Here is a 21911-nt window from a genome sequence, read left to right as displayed (position 1 = left end):
TTAGCGGTGTTCAGGTAAATGTTCTGGTAGCGGAATGTTGATTTAAGTGAGGTGATAAAACCCACTTTCCTGAATGAAGAACCCATTGCGCCCTCTAAACTACATGTGGACGAGATAAAAAGTTGCTGGAGCCAGGAAGCGAATAGCTTCCTCACTGGCCGTTGTGGCCGAGCGGTTCTAGGCACTTCAGTCCGGAAGCGCACTGCTGCTACGGTCGCAGGTTCGAATCCTGCCTCGGGCATGGATGTGTGTGATGTCCTTAGGTTAATTAGGTTTAAGTAGTTCTAAGTCTAGGGGCACATCTCTGGTCACATGAGCAAATTTTCAATCGGCTGCGTTTTTTCCGCATTCGCACTGGTCATTTTGAGAATAGCCCCACTTAACCATGTTTTCCTAGCATTTTGTGATGCCTGTTCTTAAATTATTCAGTCCTCTCCATGTACTATACTGCAGTGGCTGCTGTTTCTGTGTGATTTCCTCTTTGGAATGTAGGTTTGTATCTTGAAGAGTCTAACCGTAGAGATAAGCGGCATGCCTCAGATGGGCCTTCTAGCGGAACTGTCCGTTGTACAAAGCTTGGCTTAAAGACCACTTGTAACGGTTTGTTGGTGACACATTAAGTGCCGTGGGTTGGTTTGTTGTTTTTACCACTCTGTTTCATAGGCTATTTTGCGCCTGATATTTGGTGGTGCTATGGCCGCAAATGAGTAAATCTGATAGACATTTCCAAGCCTCAGATACTCGGTGACTACACTGCAGCCTCATTTGAACGGCATGTGCATTTTTGGAGTGGCAAGATGCCTGCCACGCTGGTACCGCATTTTCTCCTGTCATTGCGAATGATCGAACAACTTCAACTGCGTTCCCCATGTAGATGTAGTTAGTTTACGTATAATATTGTTCCTTGTACATATTTTTGCTTTTTTTAAATGTATCGTCTACGCTGGCTCCAAATTATTCTGGATTGGTGCAGTGGTGTAGTCTAAACTTTCTCCATTCTATTCCCAATTATTTTCTTATATCTCCCTTACTCAGCTGCAACGCACATACCTGAGCTTCTTCTGGATTAGTTCGCAGATGATTTACGACCCATAAGATATCCAAAACATCTGTCAGTTTTCTTTCCAACTTCTTCGAGACTTCTTCCTTGAGGAGCATTGGTGGTGTCGTCTGCATATATGAAACGTTTTATTTCCAGCTGGTGTGGCTCGTCATATGTATACATCTTGTACCGAATAGGGGAAAGAACACTCCCATGTGTCAATCCATATATTTGGTTTCCCATTTGCTTTTCTTCCCTTGGAGCGTTACGCAGCAGCTTCAATTCTACAGCACGCTTCTTAACACGTCACTCACGCGAATATACTTTGTTATTTAACAAACTTCCGTCGTAAGTCGTTCGGTATCATACACTTCAGAGAGATGAGCACAGACAGCAGCAGTAATTAATTTCTTTTCGAAACCGTCGTCATTGTGTTGAATCAGATTTAGTATTTCGTCAACACGTTACATATATTGACGATTGACACTGAGGCAAAGACATTTTTGTGCTACAATTTGTTGCTGCTCTACGAGTAGTTGGTAGATACTCGTTGGGAATTACGAGAAAATACTGGAAAAACAATTACACTGATCACAGAACAGTCTGAGGTGGAAGAATAAATGACGACTGTAATTAAAATGAAATGGAAGTGGCTGGAACTCGGAGCAAAGAGAATCATTAGTCCAAGGACTAAGGATGTAAATTTATGGCTTCGAAGACATCATAAAAGATCGAGACGACGGCATAAGGGAAGGTGTGTAGAAGGTGACGTCAGGAAAAGTGCTGGGGAAGCATGGAAATCCTATAGACATTTATCAAGCAATACTCAATCTCTTATCAGCAGAACATTTCCACACTGGTTAAAACGTGCTGAAGTTAAGCCTCTTTACAAGAAGGGGAGTAAAAAGATATCATCAAACTATCGACCAATTTCACTTTTGCCGGCTTTCTCAAGAATATTTGAAAAGGTTGTGTTCAAGCGTCTCCTTAAGCATCTGACGGCAAATAACAAATTGTCCAAGTCACAGTTCGGATTTCTTCAGGGTTCTGATGTAGAGAAAGTTATTTACACATACAGTGAAAATATACTTAATTCATTAGATATTAAATTAGAGGCTACTGGTATTTTCTGTGACCTGTCAAAAGTCTTTGACTATGTGAACCACAGCATTCTCTTAAGTAAATTAGAATATTACAGTGTCACCGGCAATGCTGCGGAACAGTTGGAGTCTTATCTATCTAATAGGAAACAGAGGGTGTCGTTACTAAATACCTGTGAAGTAAGCAGTCGCTCTTCATCTGACTAGGAATTAAGTACATATATGGTGTTCCTCAAGGTTCCATCTGGTCTCCATTGCTTTCTCTTGTGTACATTAATGATCATTCATCTGTTACATTGCCAGATGCTAAGTTTGTTTTGTTTGCAGAGGACACAAAAATGTAATAAGTAGCAAGTTAAGTACAGATTTAGAAATAGCTGCCAATCAAATTTTCGCTGACATGTATAAATGGTTTAAAGCTCATTCACTGTTTTCGAACTTTGAGAAGACCCACTACATGCAGTTCAGAACCTGCATGTTTATAACATATGAAGACATGCAGATGGAACAAGTTGACAGTTAAATTTCTTGTATTAAAACTCTATAATAAATTCACTTGCGAAGAGATTACCACAAAATTACTTAAGCGCATAAAAAAGTCTGTATTTGCAGTAAGATGATGTCACATGAGATACAAAAATAAAAAAACTTACATACTTTGCTTACTTTCATTCTATTAAGTCATATGGGATCATATTTTGGGGTAACTTATCAAACCGAGCAAAAGTTTTTAGAATGCAGAAGCATGTGAGTAGAATCGTTTTTGTGTAAATTCAATAACATCATGTAGAAACTTGTGCAAAGAACTTTGTATTCTAACCACTGCTTATCAGTATATTTATTCCTTAATGAAATTTGTTGCAAGTGATAAATCTCTATTTCCAATCAGCAGCTCAATATATAGTATCAATACTAGGAATAAGAATAATCAACATAATGACCTAAAATCACTTACCTTGGTCCAAAAAGGGGTCCAATATTGAAGAACAAACATTTTCTATAAATTGCCAGCAACCATTAAAAACTTGGTTTCAGATAAAGCACGGTTTAAACAGAGCCTGAAAGGCTTTTTGATAGGCAACTCTTCTTACTCTGTAGATGAATATGTTAACAGAGGCTGTTAAGCCAGCTTAAGTAAAAATGTCTGTTAGGTTTCAGTTTTGTCAACACTTGGTCACAACAGTCAACATTAGATTTTTTGTGTATGATAAATTTATTAATATTATATAGCAATGTTTCATTCTGACATCATGTCAATTCTGTAAATATTAGCTGTTCCAGTTTACCTCATTGTATTCACCTATTTCTACAAATGACCAGGGTAGTAAGTATTATATTCAAATGTTTTATGTTTTTATGTTACACTTTCTGACATGATCCACACACACGAGAATCATCTCATTTTTGGGTCTATGGAACGAAAACTTAATCTAATCTATTGGATGTCAACTGGTTGGTACAGATGCCTTTTACTTTTGCGTTCTGTCTGCTAACAGAAACATTTTGATTAGATGCTTTACGCAGATGTGCTTTCGGAGAGACGGATGTCTAGTATTTCCCAGTGTAGCCGTCTGCGCATGCGCGGCAGCCCGCGCCAGTAGCCTACTTCTTCCGCGCGGCGCCAGCTGCAGCTTGTGGAGGGGGGCGGCAAGGGGCGTGGTGGGGGAAGCGCGGCGGCTGCCGAGCACGAGGAGCTCCTCGGTTAGCGGCAGGTGTCCATTCATCGCGCACGCGTCATGCGGTGAACAGCGTAGTCAATGTGCCTACAGCACCCGCGGACCAGGGCAAGTCTACACGACGAAACGAGCCGATACGTGGTGACTGTGAAGTATCCGAACTGTGTGTACGTCACGGTTTACTAGGGTGTGACTGTTCTGTTTAGGATTTTTTTTTCTTCTTTTTCTGTTCTTGGAGACTCATAGTGAAGTTGACCTAGGAAGAAGAAACGGCGCAAGGATTACGTCCAGATCCGGAAGCAGATTTGCGGTAAGTATGCTTACGACAGTTAACGTTGCCACTTTGGCGGAGCCACGAGTAAGAGGTGTCGTCCATGGATGATCGGGAGCCGTAGCAGACGCCTGACGCGGAGCCGCGGGGCAGAAATGCAGTCGGGAAGATACGGATGCGCGGAAAGTGGGTTTCACGGCCAACGGCTGCTGGGGGGCTTGCAGGCGGCCCGGCAGGAATGTATCGAGTATGCAGACATAGCCGTCTCCATCACCTTGTCCAGTAGCTTGCTCGACACCTTTAAGCTCGTTTTAAGATGCTCTCTGCATTGCTTGGATTCATTTTGCTCCAATGCATTTACAAGTACTAGTACATCCGACAACAAACATCGGCTTATATGTAAAAGCGTTTTCATGATCTGTTCTTAGTCGTTATTTTGACGTCAATTCACCAAGTTCTTCTAAACGAATCTGCTTGATATTTCGGCAAAATGTTGTACTAGCTCGCAGTGTAGCCATCATATTACGTCTCCTATAGATGGGATGTGAGTCAAGGACCGGAAATGGGGATGGCATAGTTATGTGGATAGAGCTGAGTATCGCAATATTTGGGAAACGAAGGAAGAAGCTCTTATCCAGTAATGAAAGGGAAACTGTGTAAGCAATATGTCTCTTCCAAGACCTTGTTTGAAATGATGGGAGGTATAGCGTACTGCAAACATTACCATAAAACTTACCAACCGATTCTGCTAAACAGTCTCCTCATATGCAAAGAATTAAGGTTGTCGTTGTTTGTTTACAAGCATTCATTCAGACAAAATGCGCTTACGCCCCGGCCAACTTGCATCTGTGCTCGGATAAGTCTCGTGCCGATTATTTGTGGCAAAGGAAAAATGAAAATTATGTGAACATAAGTATGTTTCTATCCATGGCCTTCCATCTACAAACGCAGTTTCACAGATAATATCTGGATTTTTTGCAACTGCAGTAAGTCATTATTAAGACCATTTTTGGACTCTGGTTGAAGGCTACCAGCATTTCCTTGTCTGGATTCCATTTAAACATTTGCTACTGTGTCCTAACGTACGCATACGGTTCTGTAGCTCTTTGCAAGTGCAGTACTTCTTTATCTCGAAATTAAGACTTAATTAGAGTTTCAAAAAACTACTTGATGCCTGAAATAGTAATTATAATAACAATCCAACAATATAAATTTCATTCTTCCTGTAACAGTTTTGTAACGTCCTATTATACAACTGAATTCTTCTTAGAAGGTACCAGTAAAGACTTCAGTAGCTCTTACGTGGGTAAAATGATTATCTATGCGATGACTGCACTGGCGATCTAGAATTTTTAAGATCCGCTTCTATATGACCCTTAAGAGACAAAACTTACGGGAAGATAGACTATTTAAGTTGTTATAAGAGGATTTCGAGCCACTGTGTGTACTTACCACCGCCTCATCTCGTAAGGATGCAAACAAACGTCTACGCGTCCGCAATGTAATAACATTTTAAGAAGGCTGGAAGTAACTGTCGTGTGTGCAAGAACGATATCTTTAGGTGTTCAGGAAGATGCTCTTACTATAAAGCAAGGATGTTAGATTGATGATATGCCTTGAGAATCGCTTGATTTATATTGAACTACCTAACCATTGTAAAAGTTGTATCACAAATTCCATCGTCCATTCTATATGTATTTTTTAAATGTCAGTTTACATTTAGAAGCACAGGTTCTTCTTTAGGGCATCAGCACACTAGTTAGCGGACCTCAGTGGAACATCAGCGTGATGCAAACGTGAATACGTGAATTGGGTGCTTCTTCGCCGCGTAAGATATTCCACTCCACAATCCTCCTCATGTTATTTCATTTGCATACACCATATGCTGTTATTTCAAATGAACACTGTCCTTAAAATAGTACGATGTTTCAATGCAATCGAAGGAAGCTGTTATTTAACTCTCATGTATCTCACTGTCCCTTGTTGTGAAGAAAAGACACTATAACTACCCGAAGACGTAGTTATCTCTACCAGGAATTATTCGAAGTAATAATCAAGAGAACGAAAAACTTGCGTGGCTAAAAATTAGCTGCCGTTTTGTCAGGACCACGGAAAGTTTTGCAAAAAAAAGGCGTAAGGTATAGGGTGCAGTGGGAGTTTTACGATGAATCAATTCGATTCCCTCACGGCTTCGCCCTTCCGGGTGCCGATGTGCGGCTGCGAGGGCGAGAACCCGTCCACGGACAAGCCCGTTGCGAGACGAACCTCGGCAAAGCCTGCTGAGCGGATACAATTGCTAATTGGTACTCTCACTGGAGGAACCTTTCCCGCGGAAGCCTGCGGACATCCAGGAAGCGGCAGCCGGCTTCCTCAGATAGCACATCTCGCGTCTTCAGAATGCACCCGCGGGCACCTGGGTGCAGGGAAGAGCTATCTCCAAAACAGCTTCCACAAAACTTGAAATTCTCTGCCGCGTGCGTTTTGCTAGCATTGCTTGTGCGTACATCAGAGATGATACACCGTTGGGTGGCTTGCGGAGTATAAATGTAGATGTATCGGTAAACCTTTGTATCGTCTTATTAGTGACTTCCCCTTTTTCAGTCTTGAAAGATAGTAGCACAGATTAAATCTCCAATAAAATGATAATTTTACTGAAGAAGTCCACCTGTTATAATTTTCTTGTAGGCCACGGCTCTTCGTTCGAACTCTCGTAAACTGCAAATACCTTTTAACGTGGCTTAATCACATCGTATTATAACTATTTCCAACCAATACTAGCCACGAACGATTTCAGTAATCGTTAACGCGGCATCAAATTTAATCCAATGAGCATGCATATATCCTTAGCAATCGTCCTCTGATTTGCCTTGTACAACAGTATTACTGTAATCTGGCAGGGATGTCTGTTTCCGTTTCTACATTTCTGCAACACATTAATCATGCAAAACACACAGGAAAAGGAGGTATGAACACAGTACGAAACATTTTACTAAATCAAGGCATCGGTTAACAAGAATACACGCATCAACCCGTCGTCGCGCTGAATCACTGATGCCCTACGTGGGTTTGGTGTCTGGCGAGTGTGGAGGCCAAGTAATTGCTCCCCCTCCATCTACGCTTTTGTCACGGAGCCTTCCGGACATTAACCCTGAAATAAGGAGGACCACCACCGTGCATGAGGGTACATGTTTTGTCGCATTTGTGAAGACATACATTCTAACAGAACAGGTAGAGCATTCCCTAAAAAAGCTTGGTCAATTTCTCCGTTAAGGCTGATTGGAAGAACATGAGGCCCTAAAAAGTCACCTTCAATGTTGGCCCAGACATTGACAGAAAATCTTTATTGATGACGTGACTGCTCGATTTCGTGAGGGTTCTCGACAGCCAACCCGCGCTGATTGTAAAAATTTGCAATCTAATCACGTTGCACTAAAGTGAGAGTTCACACATTGCTCAGTAAACGATTTGCAGAAGTACACTCGTGCAGCAAAATCAGCTGCTGGTACTGCCTTACACGTTGTACATGGTATGGATACAGAAGGTCCTCGTGAAGCAGTTGTCCTCAACTGCAAGAAGAAGTTCGGTCGAGATGTCCTCGCCCTTTTAGGCCTCCCGCAGTGGAGAGTAGCAAGCTTAAACGATCCGTGCTCCCTAAGATGGTATACTGAATATTTCATGTGAGAAAACGTATCACATAATGCTGGTAGATTCTGTTCCTGTGTGTTTCCCGGAATTACTGTAATTATAAATACAAGTAGAAAATGAGCTTTAACGTGGAATTAAAGTGATTCTTGGCTCATGTCCGGCAACATACATTCTTCCTCCATGCGTGAGGGATGTTTGCAGATAGTTTGGCCATACCTTTTTGCTACACCATGTGTACACGTCGCAAGACACTGTACAACGCACGGAGGAGGCTGCTTCATGCCAATGTTGTCGATATTATTTCCTGTTTCTTTCACTTGCTGAGCGAGGAGAAAAATAACTACCTATACACATATCGGAATCTCTCTAAAAAAATGGTTGAAATGTCTCTGATCACTATGGGAATTAACTTCTAGGGTCATCAGTCCCCTAGAACTTAGACCTACTTAAACCTAACTAACCTAAGGACATCACATACATTCATGCCCGAAGCAGGATTCGAACCTGCGACCGTAGTGGGCGCGCGGTTCCAGACTGTAGCGCCTAGAACCGCTCTGCCACTCCAGCCGGCAATCTCTCTCAGTCTCACGATCTCTACACTAGGTGCAGTGCTAGCATAATGGTCCCACACTCTTCTTCTAACAGAGGTTCTCTGAATTTACCCAATACGGTTTTGCAAGAACTACATTGTTTTTCTTTCCGGGATTCCCCGAGCATTCCTGTTAAACTTTCACGTGGCCTAAACCGAACTGCTACGATCCTGGCAACGCGTCTCTGAATTCATTCTACTCCTGTTGTCTTGTCTACTCGATGAGAACACCAAACACTGGAGCAACACTCCATAAGTGGTCACAGCAGCGGCTTGTATGCGATTTCCTGTACAGATCTATCGCATCTTCTCCGAACCCTTCCACCAAATTTAAGTCTTGCATTCTCTTTCCCTAAACTGATTTTACAAGCTCGCTCGATTCCGTATCGCTTCTTTTTACTAACACTAAATACATACGTAATTTGGAGTGAGCAAAATGCTAATTTCTAGTCAAGTACTACACGGTTTCTCCTCTTTGTTGGGCGACTTATCTAACATTTATCTATACTTACATTTGTCTACATTTGAAGAGAGTAGCAAGTAGAAATCTTTCTGAAATCTTTCTGCAGTTAGGATCGTCCAACGGCGATCTTTCTTGTACAGAACTACACTGTCAGCGAACCATCTCAGGTGTACCAGTAACTCCGAGCATGGACCACAATACACACGAGGCTTTGCGCGGTTGATGGTATGTATACATAAAGATAGACGTTTTGTGACTGATCCTCATTATAAACGAACTGCGTATTGGTAGACAGAAAGACCCATTACAGTATGATTAAACGATTGAAGAACAATCACTGGAAGCAATTATATCCATAAAACATCGTATGCGCCCGCAGAGATTTAAAGCGGAACGACCACATAAAACTAGTAGCAGAAAATGCAGATGCCTGACTAAGTAAGATTCACTGGAAGAAGCCTCAGGAAATATACTCAGTTAGCAAAGGAGGTATCTTACATAACCGTTGTTCGACCAATGCTTGAGTATTTGCAATCGGTAACAAACAGGACCGCTAGAGGAAATAGGGAAGATCCCAAATAAGAGCAGCACGTTTCGTTACAGATTGATTTAGTAAGCTCGAGAGCGTTACGGAGACGCACAGCCAATTACAGGGGGAGGCGCTGCAAGGAAGATGTTCTGCATCACGGAGCAGTTTACTGTTCAAGTTCCTAGTGTGTAAGTTATTAGAAGAGTCAACAAACATTTTGCTTCCTCCCACTTCTGTAAATCTCTCGAAAAGACCGCGAAGATAAAATTAGTGTTTCGAGCCGATACGGAAGGTTACCGACAGTCGTTCTTCCCCATCATCACTCGCGTGAGGAACAGAACATGTGGAACACAGAGCTACACAAAGTATCCTTCGTCAAAAACCGAAAAATGTCTTGCGGAGTATAGATGTAGGTGTCAAACATCTACTGATTCTATCTGAGAAATCGTCTTTGTACACCGAGAACAATGGAGGTTCTTCTTCGCTTCCTTGGAGCACTGCTGATGCTACTTTCATTTCTACAAAAAATTCACTGTACAGTATGACACACAGGGTCGTATCAGGCAAATATTCCTCAAGCCAGTCACATACCAGCAAAGATACTCGACAAGATGGTATCTTCGCTAGGAGTGGACAATGTAGTGTGGCGTCCAATGCCTTTTGGAGATCTAGAAAGACGGAATCTACATGTTTACCAGCATCTATTGTTTCATCCATGGAGACATTATTCACTGCAGGTCGGTAGCCTCTAAATACCTACGCGTCATTCCTTATTTATTATGAACATCAGACGATTGAAGAGGCTTCTTCTGACAGTTTTAAAATGACAGCGACCACCGCAAATGCATACACTTATTGGATATTACGCGAACGTTAGATTCCCTGGCGCGTACCTACGGTGAAAACCGCTCCGGTTCCCAGCCAGGTGGTAGCGATGAAATGTCAGCTTTTCTGCAGATGTAGTGTCAATCATCTTCTGACGTAGTTATGTTTAGAATTTGTCTAGAATTATTGAACTATACACACAATATCGTCAGCAAATATTTCTATCTCTCCTCTGTTTCCACGTAGTTAGTTACTAAAATAAGGGCAGCCAGTCACGCACACCGTTTCAATTTGGTAGCGTCAGTCTAATTGTTTCCGTTAGTATTCGCTTCATTACTCTATATTCTAGACGGCCGTTTCTGCGTCTTTTCGCTTCTCGTTTTATTTCTCCAACTTTCGAATCAAATGAAGGTACATATAAAGATGTGCACTTTATAAAACCTGACAACGCAGTAACTTTTGACAAGATGACTGCATATTTGTACAGCCCACATATTTGGGATCCATATCGGTACGTTACGTTATGTAAGAAAGGACAGTGCCATCTGTAGGTCCAGAGAGGGAGAGTTGCTCAATTGCTGTCAAGTATCACCTGGGACACAATAAAAGAAAGGAGTTTCGCGATAACCTGCTTAGAAAAATCCAAGTGCCGTTTTTACAGGAGAGAATTTAGTAACGTTTTTCATCCTATTGACTGTAGCTCCCGTAGAGACTGCAAAAAAGAAATCATAAATAATTATTTTACTTACACAGGAATATAAAAATTCTTCCTAAGCGCTACCAATCAATAGATGATGAGAAACACTGGTATATGGAACAGATGGTACAATGCAATTAACGTCTACTAGGCACTTTGTACAGATTCGAACGGTATAAACTTGGGTTTCTTTTTAGGGGAAAGAAGGCCAAATACGTAACGAACAGAAACAACAATACAATACTGCCAAATACTTATTTAGCTATTCAGTGACTTTCTTATTACGACACAGAAGTAGCGGTGTAAATTTCTGTTTTTTACGAGTTTACATTTGTGTGAGTATTGATGTTTCGAAGATTTCCAGGCGTTAATGTCCATTAATAGCTTACGATTTGAGTAGAGGAGGTTCGTGAATTGGAGTATTTAAGAAAAAAGACTGTGTATATTGTACAACGCGGTGCAGAGACAGTTCATTTCAAAAAGAGTTAATAACTTTATCAGAAATTGCCCGCTTACTTTCCGAGACCTCACTCACATAGCTTACGATCTATTTTCAGTTACACGCATGAGCTAGTCCACTACATCGTGTCCTCACGCGAGTACTCTCACTTTCTCTTCAGATCCACAGTTATTCTTCTCTCGCAGCTAATGTGAAAGTGATATCGTGCTACCAGTACAGTAGCGGCTCTTTTCATCAACGTTTATCTCTTCGTTTCTTTTATTTCCATATTTTTCTGGAGACTCGTTTCACCTGCCATTCATTTTGATGCGTCCCAGTTAGACCTCACACACCTTTTGTGTGGGACCAGGAATTACTGTCAGAACGCACCACCAACGCAAGCAAAGGGCACCACAACAGTAAATATGATAAGTAGAAAATGTTTCCATAATAATTCTTGCAACCCTCGAGCGACCTCCCAATTCGATTAACTAAGATATCGGCATTTCTTTTCGAAGGGTAACTTGCCGTAAAAAGAGCTTGCTCTTTTCCTTTATGCTGTTACTCGTCTAGCGTCGTGACGTCCTGAGCTGTCGTTAGTTTGGACTTACAGAGGGAGTTTTCTCTATTTATGATTTATTTCGCCTCTACGTTCGATGTAATGCTATTCTCACTTTTGTTCTCACTTTTGTTCATCCAGCATGACGTATGCAGTTATGAAATTCCTTCCTTTCTCTAGGCTTGAAATCGCCTATCCACGTACTTACATGTGTATTCATACCGAAGAACATTGTACAGGAAGCGTTCGAGTGAATTTTTATTGTGTTTTCTTCCTTTTTTACTCATGGATTAAACGTGAAAAGTCTTTATTTTTACTCCTACGGGCGAATTATTTAATTTTATGTAATTTCCAAGACCATTTGAGGGATATTTGTTGGGCACAGCAGATTCTCATTACGTTTCGACCTAAAACGATCAGTTCACATATTTTCCGCCGTTACTTCGTCTTAAAATCAGTGTCTTTGTTTGAGAGTGCGATAGTGAAGATTGTTGTATCTTTTTTATTACCTGTCATTCAAACATCATACTTTCCATGCACTACATCAAAGACAAGTCAGTCTATTGCTTTATGATTTATCACTTTATAGACAACATTCAGTTCTAAAAGTGATTTGCGCGCCCATCGTTATATTAACGTATTTTAATATATAACTATCTGTGGCTACAGTTTCTTTAAAGTCATAAACTATAAGGAACGATCAGAATATTTCTGTTCGAAGACCACACTAACCCTTTGCCCTTTCACATAGTGTTGACAACAGTCAGGATCATTAACACGACGGGTCATTAGTACGAATGGAGATCATTGTCACTAAAAAAAAGAAAAGGGCAATGTAGAAAACATAGAAGCTACAGAGAACTCTATATGTCATGTCGAAACTCTTCTCCGGTGAAGTCTTAGGAGTAAAATTTAAATAGATTGACTGACAATCAAATCGTGAGGTACATTTGCAAGAAATAAAATGGCGTGAAAAATGAATATTATACGTAGGAGGCTGATATTAGCTACCCTCTAGCTAATATCTAATGTTCTTCGCCATAAATAGCCTGCACGGAACAATTCAAACAGCGGCAATACCTCCATATGTATAACACTTCTGCTGCCCCATGTGAACATTTCAGAAACGAATAATATTTGCTGGTCAGTAATTACTGAAAACTACGTTGCTTGCTTATTTTCTCCATTTACCTTTCTTCTCATCTGGGCTAACCGAATCAGTTTCCTTAGTATCTTCTTCGTCCTGGAGTCTGTTCGAAGCGATGATGCCAAATCGAGCGTTGGGGAAGTTCTCAACAGCACATACGATCAGATTACGCACTATCGTCGCGGAATATCTGTGTATCGCTTTTTTATGTATAAACAGCAACTTCGTAAACATGTGATGCAATGGCAAAATAAGTTTGTTTTACCTAGGACATGTTTGCTAGTCGATAGGATTTACTACAATTTTTTTTAGATTCGAATAACTGAAATCGGAAACCTCCGTATTAAGCAAAAGGAGTTTGAAGCTCTGCTGGAATGTATTTCCGTCGAGCATATTCGCTGCCTGGTAGCAAATCACCGACTTGCCTCTCTTACACACATAAAGAAAACGACTCCAATTCCCGTTTCCAACCAAAGTTTCCTGGAGGTTTTCCTTGATTGTTGTTCAGCGCGGGGTAGCCGTGCGGTCTATGGCGTCTCGTCACGGTCCGCTCTGCTCCACCCGTCGGAGGTTCTAGTCCTTCCTCGGGCGTAGGTGTGTGTGTGTGTCGTCCTTAGCGTAAGTTAGTGTAAGTTAGATTAAGTACTGTGTAAGCTAAGGGATCGATGACCTCATCAGTTTGGTCCCATAAGACCTTACCACAAATTTCAAAATTTTTTTCCTTGATTGTGGATCAAATGCTGGAAGTGGAAATCAGGTAACGAACACTCGCAGTTGGGACCCCGTTTAGAGGCTCGTGTCATATTTGGCTGAAAAGAAGTGGATTCCACAGTGGGCCGAATCTGTCACGGACTTTTATACCCTTCTTCGGGGTAGGCCCAGTATATGAAACGTTGAAAAAGTATGTTTCTGGAGTGTAAATTCTCTTGATTAATTACTTTAATCCAATCAGATTGAGTGTCAATGACCAGGCGAGATCATCGTAACAGTTTGGAGCTACATCCGTAAATTTCGATACACAATAGCAGTGAATATTAACCGAAAACTTAAGTCGGTTACAGCGGAAAACAAAACAAGAAAGAGTGATTAGGTGTTTCAATATATCTTCTGATCTTTATACCATAATCACACGAAAAATCGTGTGAACGTTGAGGAAACACTTGACTGATAGTCGAATGCAACTGGGCGCCTGCAAACTCGAAACGCTCGCCACTACAAGAATTCATTGTTGCGACTGGTACCTCGTATCTAATCGGGCACCCATGACATCATACGTGTGACTTTTGAGGGTTTGCATTCTTGTCAGAACAGCTATAATTTCTTAAATTAATGGGAAATCTTGGAAGCATTTGCTTTGTCGAACATTACTTGACATTTAAATCACTGTGCAATATAAATATCAAACTTTGTCCGGCCATTTTCAGACGCGTTTCGACCTCTTTTGTAGAAATAAAAGTAATAAGCAATAATGCACTTCTGGTTTACAGTACACTTCCGTCGTACTAGTGTGGTAGAGTCAGATCGTCTAGCAGACATTTGACGAAACGTTAAAACTAAGCTACGGGCAACTATCTCTTTAATTGTAACAACATCCAACTTGAAATTGGCCTTATATGTCTAAGTTGCTAAATCCGATTTTCGGGATGGTTTTTATAGATCAACATACTTAAACATAATCAATTAGTGCCTTCGTAAACGAGGCGTAAATGAAAGAAAACCAAAATTCATAGTTTATTTTGCGATTGCAATGGAACTTCCCGCAATTGTATACTACCTTTAGTTGGAACCCGCATCACAATCTATGATATCATAAAATGGGCAGCTGAGTTCTGTACTCGAAGGCACACTGACTGAGTACCAATTATCCTGTACGTTGAACAGTGTATATCACGAAAAATAGACCCGCAACACATGGTATTCTGCCATTCTGAAGATACGTTTTAGAAGAGATTTGTGTCACTTCGGGCCATTCATTAGCGCGCAGAAGGTACATTCGGATTGGCAAATGATTATTATTATGTGCGCTCCGAAAGATTCGTGCGCTCGCTACCGAGATAAAAACCGTTACAAGATGTTAAAAAAGCGTAACAAGCGACGACCGTTGCCGAGTTGCGAGATAACTGCCCACTGGCGTTTATTACAGCTAACGGTGGGTACTGCTGAGGCGGCAATGACTCTCCCCCTGCTAATGCAACTCATGGAACGGAGAACCAGGTAAAATGAGGATCACGATCTGTTGTCCACACCACTTGCTTTGTGATTCGACGATGACACTGCAGAAAGGAACACTTGTACACTATTCATATGTTTATACACATATACTCCGTAAGCCATGGTCGACAATACATCGTACCTGTATTATCGATCTTCTGTTTATTCCATTCCTACGTCTGTTATTGTTGTCTTCAGTCCCAAAACTGTTTTGATGCAGCTCTCCATGCTACTCTATCCTGTGCAAGCTTCTTCATCTTCGAATAATTACTGCAATCTACATTCTTCTGAATCTGCTTGCTGTATTCGTCTCTTGGTCTCCCTCTACGATTTTTACCTCTCCCTCCTCCCCTCCTCCCACACTTCCATGCAATACTAAAAAGATGATGTCAAAATGTATCAGAATGTGGCCTGCCAACTGATCCCTTCTTCTGGTCAGGTTGTGCCACAAATTTCTTTCTCCCTCAATTCTATTCAGTACCTCTTCATTAGTTACGTGATCTACCCACCAAATCTTCAGCATTCTGTAGCACCATATTTCAAAAGCTTCTATTTTCTTCTTGTTAAACTGTTCATCGTCCACGTTTCACTTCCATTCCTGGCTAAACTCCACTCAAACACTTTCTGAAAAGATTTTCCAACAATAAAATCTGTATTCAATGTTAGCAAATTTCTCTTCCTCAGAAACCCCTTTCTTGCCATTGACAGTTTATCCTGCGATCTGAAGATGGCCAACAACTTAAACCGAAACTAGTAATCAATAAAAATAATAAAATATAGTCTTCACATATAAAGAATTTTCTTCTGAAACCAGTAACTGTAAACAATTACTGATGGCGCATCTCCAACTTGACCACGGCAAGAAACAACTTTAACTTAATTTCTGTCAAGTGTAACTAAAGAGTGCAAAACATCGCCACAGTTTTAAACTCAATCTGATTGTCCAGGATATCAGTCTTAGATAGAAGTCTGGAAGGGTAGTCAGAGGTTAAGGTCGCATTGAAGAGTTTTCTGCAAGGGTGGGTAAAGAGATTGGCGTTGCCTTTTCACAGTGGATGCATGTAACATGTGTGCTAGTTGACTGAACAAAGTAATGTCTTCTGGCTACGGTGCACACTATTACGCTAATCGATCAAGCAGCATGTTGTGTTGTTTATAACTGTCACAAAAGCCGACTCGGTGTTTGTTTATTGCTTTCCTGGTGGCGCAAGTGGGCGGGTCGTTCCCCCTACTCGTCTATTGCGTCACAATCCCTGCTGTGTGCGCTAAACGCAAGGTAGGTCGGCGAACCCGACACCGACTCGCCATTCATTGGCGCAAGTGGTCGCTCTGTGACCGTGTGTGTGTTTGCGTAGACACTTGCGACGCCGTAAGGAGGAGGGGCAAGTTTCGACACAGTTGATTATTTGGGAATGCAGTTAAACAGCTGTTTAACATGAGCGCGGTATATTTAAGATAAGCCTACCCTCCTCAACAAACTCTCGTGCTCACACAGTAAGTCTTTACAGAGAGTCTGTCATGTTATCTACACAAATGGTAATGTTCTTGTCCTTGTGGTATATTTCCACTTGAATTTCTGAAGATGGAAATAATTCCGAAATGCGTAATGCTTACTTTCTGATCAACAAAATCATAGAATCAATAATGGCCACATATAATATACATCACCTACCGATCAGTACTGAATTTTGTCATCAGAAGTTCATATACGTGCAACATAATGAGTGAATTTACCTACTGCCATTCGCGTTCCGAAACCTTGTTGCGAAGAATACTCGACGGCAAGAAGCATAACAGAATTGATAAAAATACCTCAACCACGCCGCGAGACTGCTACGGTCGCAGGTTCGAATCCTGCCTCGGGCATGGATGTGTGTGATGTCCTTAGGTTAGTTAGGTTTAAGTAGTTCTAAGTTCTAGGAGACTTATGACCTCAGCAGTTGAGTCCCATAGTGCCCAGAGTGCCCAGAGCCATTTGAAGCTCAACCACCACTGAAAGACCGCGTTCGTACGTTAAAATGCACTTATTTTTTGACGTAATCTATTTTTAAACCAATGCATTTCGTCCCGTGTTTTTCCAGAGCGTACATTGTATAATTCGCAGTGAGACTCAAGGGAAGTCTGCAAAAATCCACCAGCGAATGGCACAACCTCTCCCCTGGACTGAAAACGATTATCAGTCACAATGCCCTTTAGACGTGAGGAGAGGTCAACTCAGAACCTAACAGATCTAATGTATATGGTTGACGTTTAAATCGTTTTAATTTGTATATTACAATTTTCCCGCTGCTCTGATGAACAATGATTTTAAGTTATTTTGCCTTGGTAAAAGGCATTTTATTTTTCAATCCGACCTACTGCAGGCGTATTTTTATTTGATGTACTTATGCAGTACTCGCCGATTATTGTTTTATTCCTTGCAGCTTAACCTATAAAAATAATCCCTTTTGTATCCCAGGAAACACTTTCCACTATCTTTCCGATAGAGTAAATCAACTTCACCTTTAGTGGTGCAAGACAACTCACTGTTTGGATTGACATTGCGCTCCCGGTGTGAAGTGGGCAAGTACACAGTAATAAATGGACACAAAGGTTCAAACAATGCCGAGACGCTCGTTTTCTCACATGCTCGTAACCAGCGTTCACTACATGCCCATGCAATCACACACAGCGGTTGTTAACTTTCCGTGTAAAATGAACTACACTCTTTTTCGTGATTTTATGTCTGTGGCGTCAGTTATCTGATAAAGCTTTAGTTGTCTATCGGTGGATACTGCATTGTAAGCATTATAAATTTTTTCATTTCTCTTTTCTTTTTTTCTTTAATTTTCTTTCTCTATTGCAAAGAGTAAAGCAGGTTGTTTGAGAATGTTAATGCTGTAAGCTGTTCAATAGCCCTAGCGACAGAAGTGTTGTACATGGCCATGCGTAATTAAGTGATCTGTCTGAGCTCGCCTCGCGAGCCTAATAAAAACGGCAACTTTCCGATGGCAAACTCTCCCTGGAATGTCCAGGTTTGACTCCAGAACCGGTATACAGTTTTGCTTTATCAGACATGAACAACGCAGCGTATACAATGACAAGACTAGACAAATTTCCTGTAACGACGTCTTTCTCCCAAAGATATTCATAAGAGATGCGCCGACGTTCGGAAGAGACTCGGCTACCGACTAAGCAGGACCAACAACTCCATCTGATTTTTTTTGAGTCGTCTTTTAATTCCTTCTGGTGTCGAAACTAGAGTAGTTGACATTGTAAGTAGGCTGTTTAGGTTTTTTTATTGGTAACGCCACGTAGCGCTCTGTATGAAAATCACTGGCTGTGCTGTGTGCAGTCTGTGGCTAGTTTACATTGTTGTCTGCCATTGTAGCGTTGGGCAGATGGATGTGAAGAGCGCGTAGCGTTGCGCTATTGGAGATGAGCCGCCAGCAGTGGTGGATGTGGGGAGAGAGATGGCGGAGTTTTGAAATTTGTAAGACTGGATGTCATGAAGTCATACATTATGACTTTTGAACACTAGTAAGGTAAATACATTGTTTGTTCTCTATCAAAATCTTTCATTTGCTAACTATACCTATCAGTAGTTAGTGCCTTCAGTATAGGTTAATGTTAGTCAGGGCCATTCTTTTGTAGGGATTATTGAAAGTCAGATTGCGTTGCGCTATAAATATTGTGTGTCAGTTTAAGCACAGTCTTGTATAATTTTTCTAAGGGGACGTTTCAACATCTGCACTCCGCAAGCCACCATATGGTATGTGGCAGAGGGTACTTCGTATACATCTCGCAGTTACCCCGTTTCTTGTTCCAGTTGTTGGGTGACTATTCAAGGAATTTTAACAGTAAACCACGCCATGATGCACAATGCCTCTCTTGTAGTGTCTGCCAATTCAGCTGGCTGAGCACCTCAGTGACGCTTTAGCGCTTCCTAAATGAAATTATAACGAAACGCACTGCTCTTCTCTGGATCTTCTGTAGTTCCTCTAGCAGATCTGTCAGGCATGGATCCCATACTGACGAGCAGTGTTCAGGTAATGGTCGAACGAGGGTTTTGCAAACCACCTCGTTTGTGGGTGACTTCATTTAATGTGGACTGTACCAACAAATCGCAGTCTGGCATCTGCCTTACCTGCCATTTATTTTACGTTGTCATTCCACTTTAAATCGCTCCGTAGGCATACTCCTAGATATTTAATGATAGTGCCTAATTCCAGTGATTGTTATGACATCGTATGTAATAGTGTAATAATGGGTCTTTCTCCGTAACTATACGCAATATATTACGTTTCTTTGTGATGAGATTCAACTGCCAGTCGCTGCACCAGGCTCCTGTCCTCTGTAGCTCGTGCTACATTACGCTTTAAAAAAAAAAAAAAAAAAAAAAAAAAAAAATGGAAGATGATATGGCCTTTTTGTTCTGGAGAATCCATCTAGGGTTGCTCCGCCGCCTAGTGCAAGTCTTTTTATTTGTCGCCACTTCAGCGACTTGCGCTTCGATGATGATGAAGATAACACAACGCCCAGTCAAAAAATGGTTCAAATGGCTCTGAGCACTATGGGACTTAATGTCTGAGGTCATCAGTCCCCTAGAACTTAGAACTACTTAAACCTAACTAACCTAAGGACATCACACAATCCATCCCGATGCAGGATTCGAACCTGCGACCGTAGCAGTCGTGCGGTTCCGGACTGAAGCGCCTAGAACCGCTCGGCCACCGAGGCCGGCTAACGCCCAGTCCCCGAGTGGATTATATATTTCCGATCCGGCAGGGAATCAAACCCAGGTCCCGGGCATGGCAGTAATCCACCGCTGACCATTCATCTACGGACACCAACAGCATCAACGTCAGGAAAAGCCCCATAGAACTCTCGACGTTATTCACTAGATAATTCATACACATTGCGAAATGTAATGGTCCTATACATATTTCGTTGGAGCACGCCTAAAGTTACTTTTATGTCTGAAGATATCTCTCCATTAAGAATTAAACGCTGCGTTTTTAGGAACCCTTCAATTCAGTCACACACCTAGTCTGATAATGCATACTCTCGTATTTTTTTCATTAAGAAGCAGTGCGAAACTGAATCGAACGCCTTCTGGAAGTATCACCACATCAAGCTGGGGCACCATTATCTACCGTTTTCTGGGTCTAGTGGCCGAACATAGCGAGCAGGGTTTCACAGTCCTCAGAAATAGATCGAAGAAGGTCTTGTTTACGTGTGCAGTGGCTACCGTGGTCAGCGCGGCGCTTTCCCTGCCAGTTATACTGTTGATTCACTCATTAATAGGACTGGCGCAGGCTGCCGGAACCCGTTACGGGACGGATCGCGATACGATACGGCGCGTGCTGTGCGCGGCGGCTAACGAAGTGCGAATGAATAACGCCGGAAATGGCGGGCCACTTGCCAAGTGTGGCGTCTCGGTTCGGCTCGGAGTGCAGGTGCGTGTGTGCCCCAACACAACGGACGCCTCCCTTTTTCCCTCCCATTTCTGAGGCGAGCTCTTTTCCTCGGCCAGTGGAACCCCCCGGCGGGAGGGCCAACAACCACCTGCTCCGCCGAACTGTCTGTCCGCTGTCCGCTGCGTGAGTCATGAGCGTCTTTTGTTTCCTGCAGGCGCGCCCAGGAAGCGCTTCCGGCAGCGTCCGGGCGCACTGTGGCCAGGGCTGCCAACCACATGCAACGCATGCTCTCTGCACACGTCGATGCTATTTAAGACTCCGACGTGCGAAAATTTGCTTCATGTACGTAAGGACAAGACGACAAGATTCCTATCAATTAAGCTACCTACAAATGCTCACTTGGAGACACAAGTGTTATAAATAATAAGCCTCAATAAATGTCAAAGCAACAGAACTTTCTCTCTCCGTCCGGATAGGCTTCGGAAGAGAAAACTGCACCGACCGACCGCCATGTCCTCCTTAGACGAAGGTGTCACTGGATGCGGATATGGAGGAGCATGTGTCAGCACAGGGTTCTCTCGGTCGTTGTCAGCTTTTGTGACCGAAGCAGCTACTTTTGAGTCACGTAGCTTCTCAGTTTGCCTCACAAGGGCTGAGTGCACCCTGCTTGCCAAAAGCGCTCGGCAGGCCTGAACAGTCACCCAACCCAGTACTAGCCAAGCGCGACATAGCTTAACTCCGATGATCCGACGGGAACCAGTGTTATTGCTGCGATAAGGCCGTTGGCTTCACAGCAATAGAGGAAACTGTAAAAAATTTGTATCGAAGGATTACTGACTAGTTTTCTGCAAATGGCCTCTCTCCTGCTTTCAAAAAATCGTAGTATATTCAGTTCTGCACATCAAATGGTACATCTACATCTACACTCCGCTAGGCTCCTTACAAAGTGTGACGGAGAGTAGGCTATTTCTTGTACCGTTATCTTTTCCCCCATTACCTGCTCGATGCACGTTCCCCGTTGGGATCGTGAGGACAAGATCAGATTAATTACAGCGCACGCAGAGGTATTCTTCCCACACTCCATACGTGAACGGAAAGGGAAGAAGCCATACTAACTAATACAGTAGGTAGTAGACCTACACTCTACCAAGCAGTTCAGAGGTATGGATATAGACAGAGATGTAGATAAATATCGATTTATGTACTTCTATGTATACAGATGTTCGCAAATTCCCATTACAGATTTCTAGGACTTGTAGGGGAGAGTGAGTATATACCATTCTGAATAGGAACCCATTTTCGGAAACGTCATCCAACGG

At 42.1% G+C, this 21911-nt stretch overlaps 1 protein-coding gene across 1 annotated transcript in view; it reads left to right on the top strand.

Annotated features, from left to right (window-relative positions):
• Positions 1-4012: 4012 nt before the first annotated feature.
• The window catches only part of LOC126284317 (serine/arginine repetitive matrix protein 1-like), a 385100-nt gene continuing 367201 nt past the window's right edge, over positions 4013-21911 (top strand). The window contains 1 exon segment of the mRNA XM_049983154.1: positions 4013-4128. The gene's annotated coding sequence lies outside the window, so the exon portion shown is untranslated.

Source organism: Schistocerca gregaria, chromosome 8, assembly GCF_023897955.1.
Source record: "Schistocerca gregaria isolate iqSchGreg1 chromosome 8, iqSchGreg1.2, whole genome shotgun sequence".
Lineage (NCBI taxonomy): Eukaryota > Metazoa > Arthropoda > Insecta > Orthoptera > Acrididae > Schistocerca > Schistocerca gregaria.
Note: the sequence above shows the minus strand (reverse complement) of the source record. Positions and strands in the feature narration are given on the sequence as shown.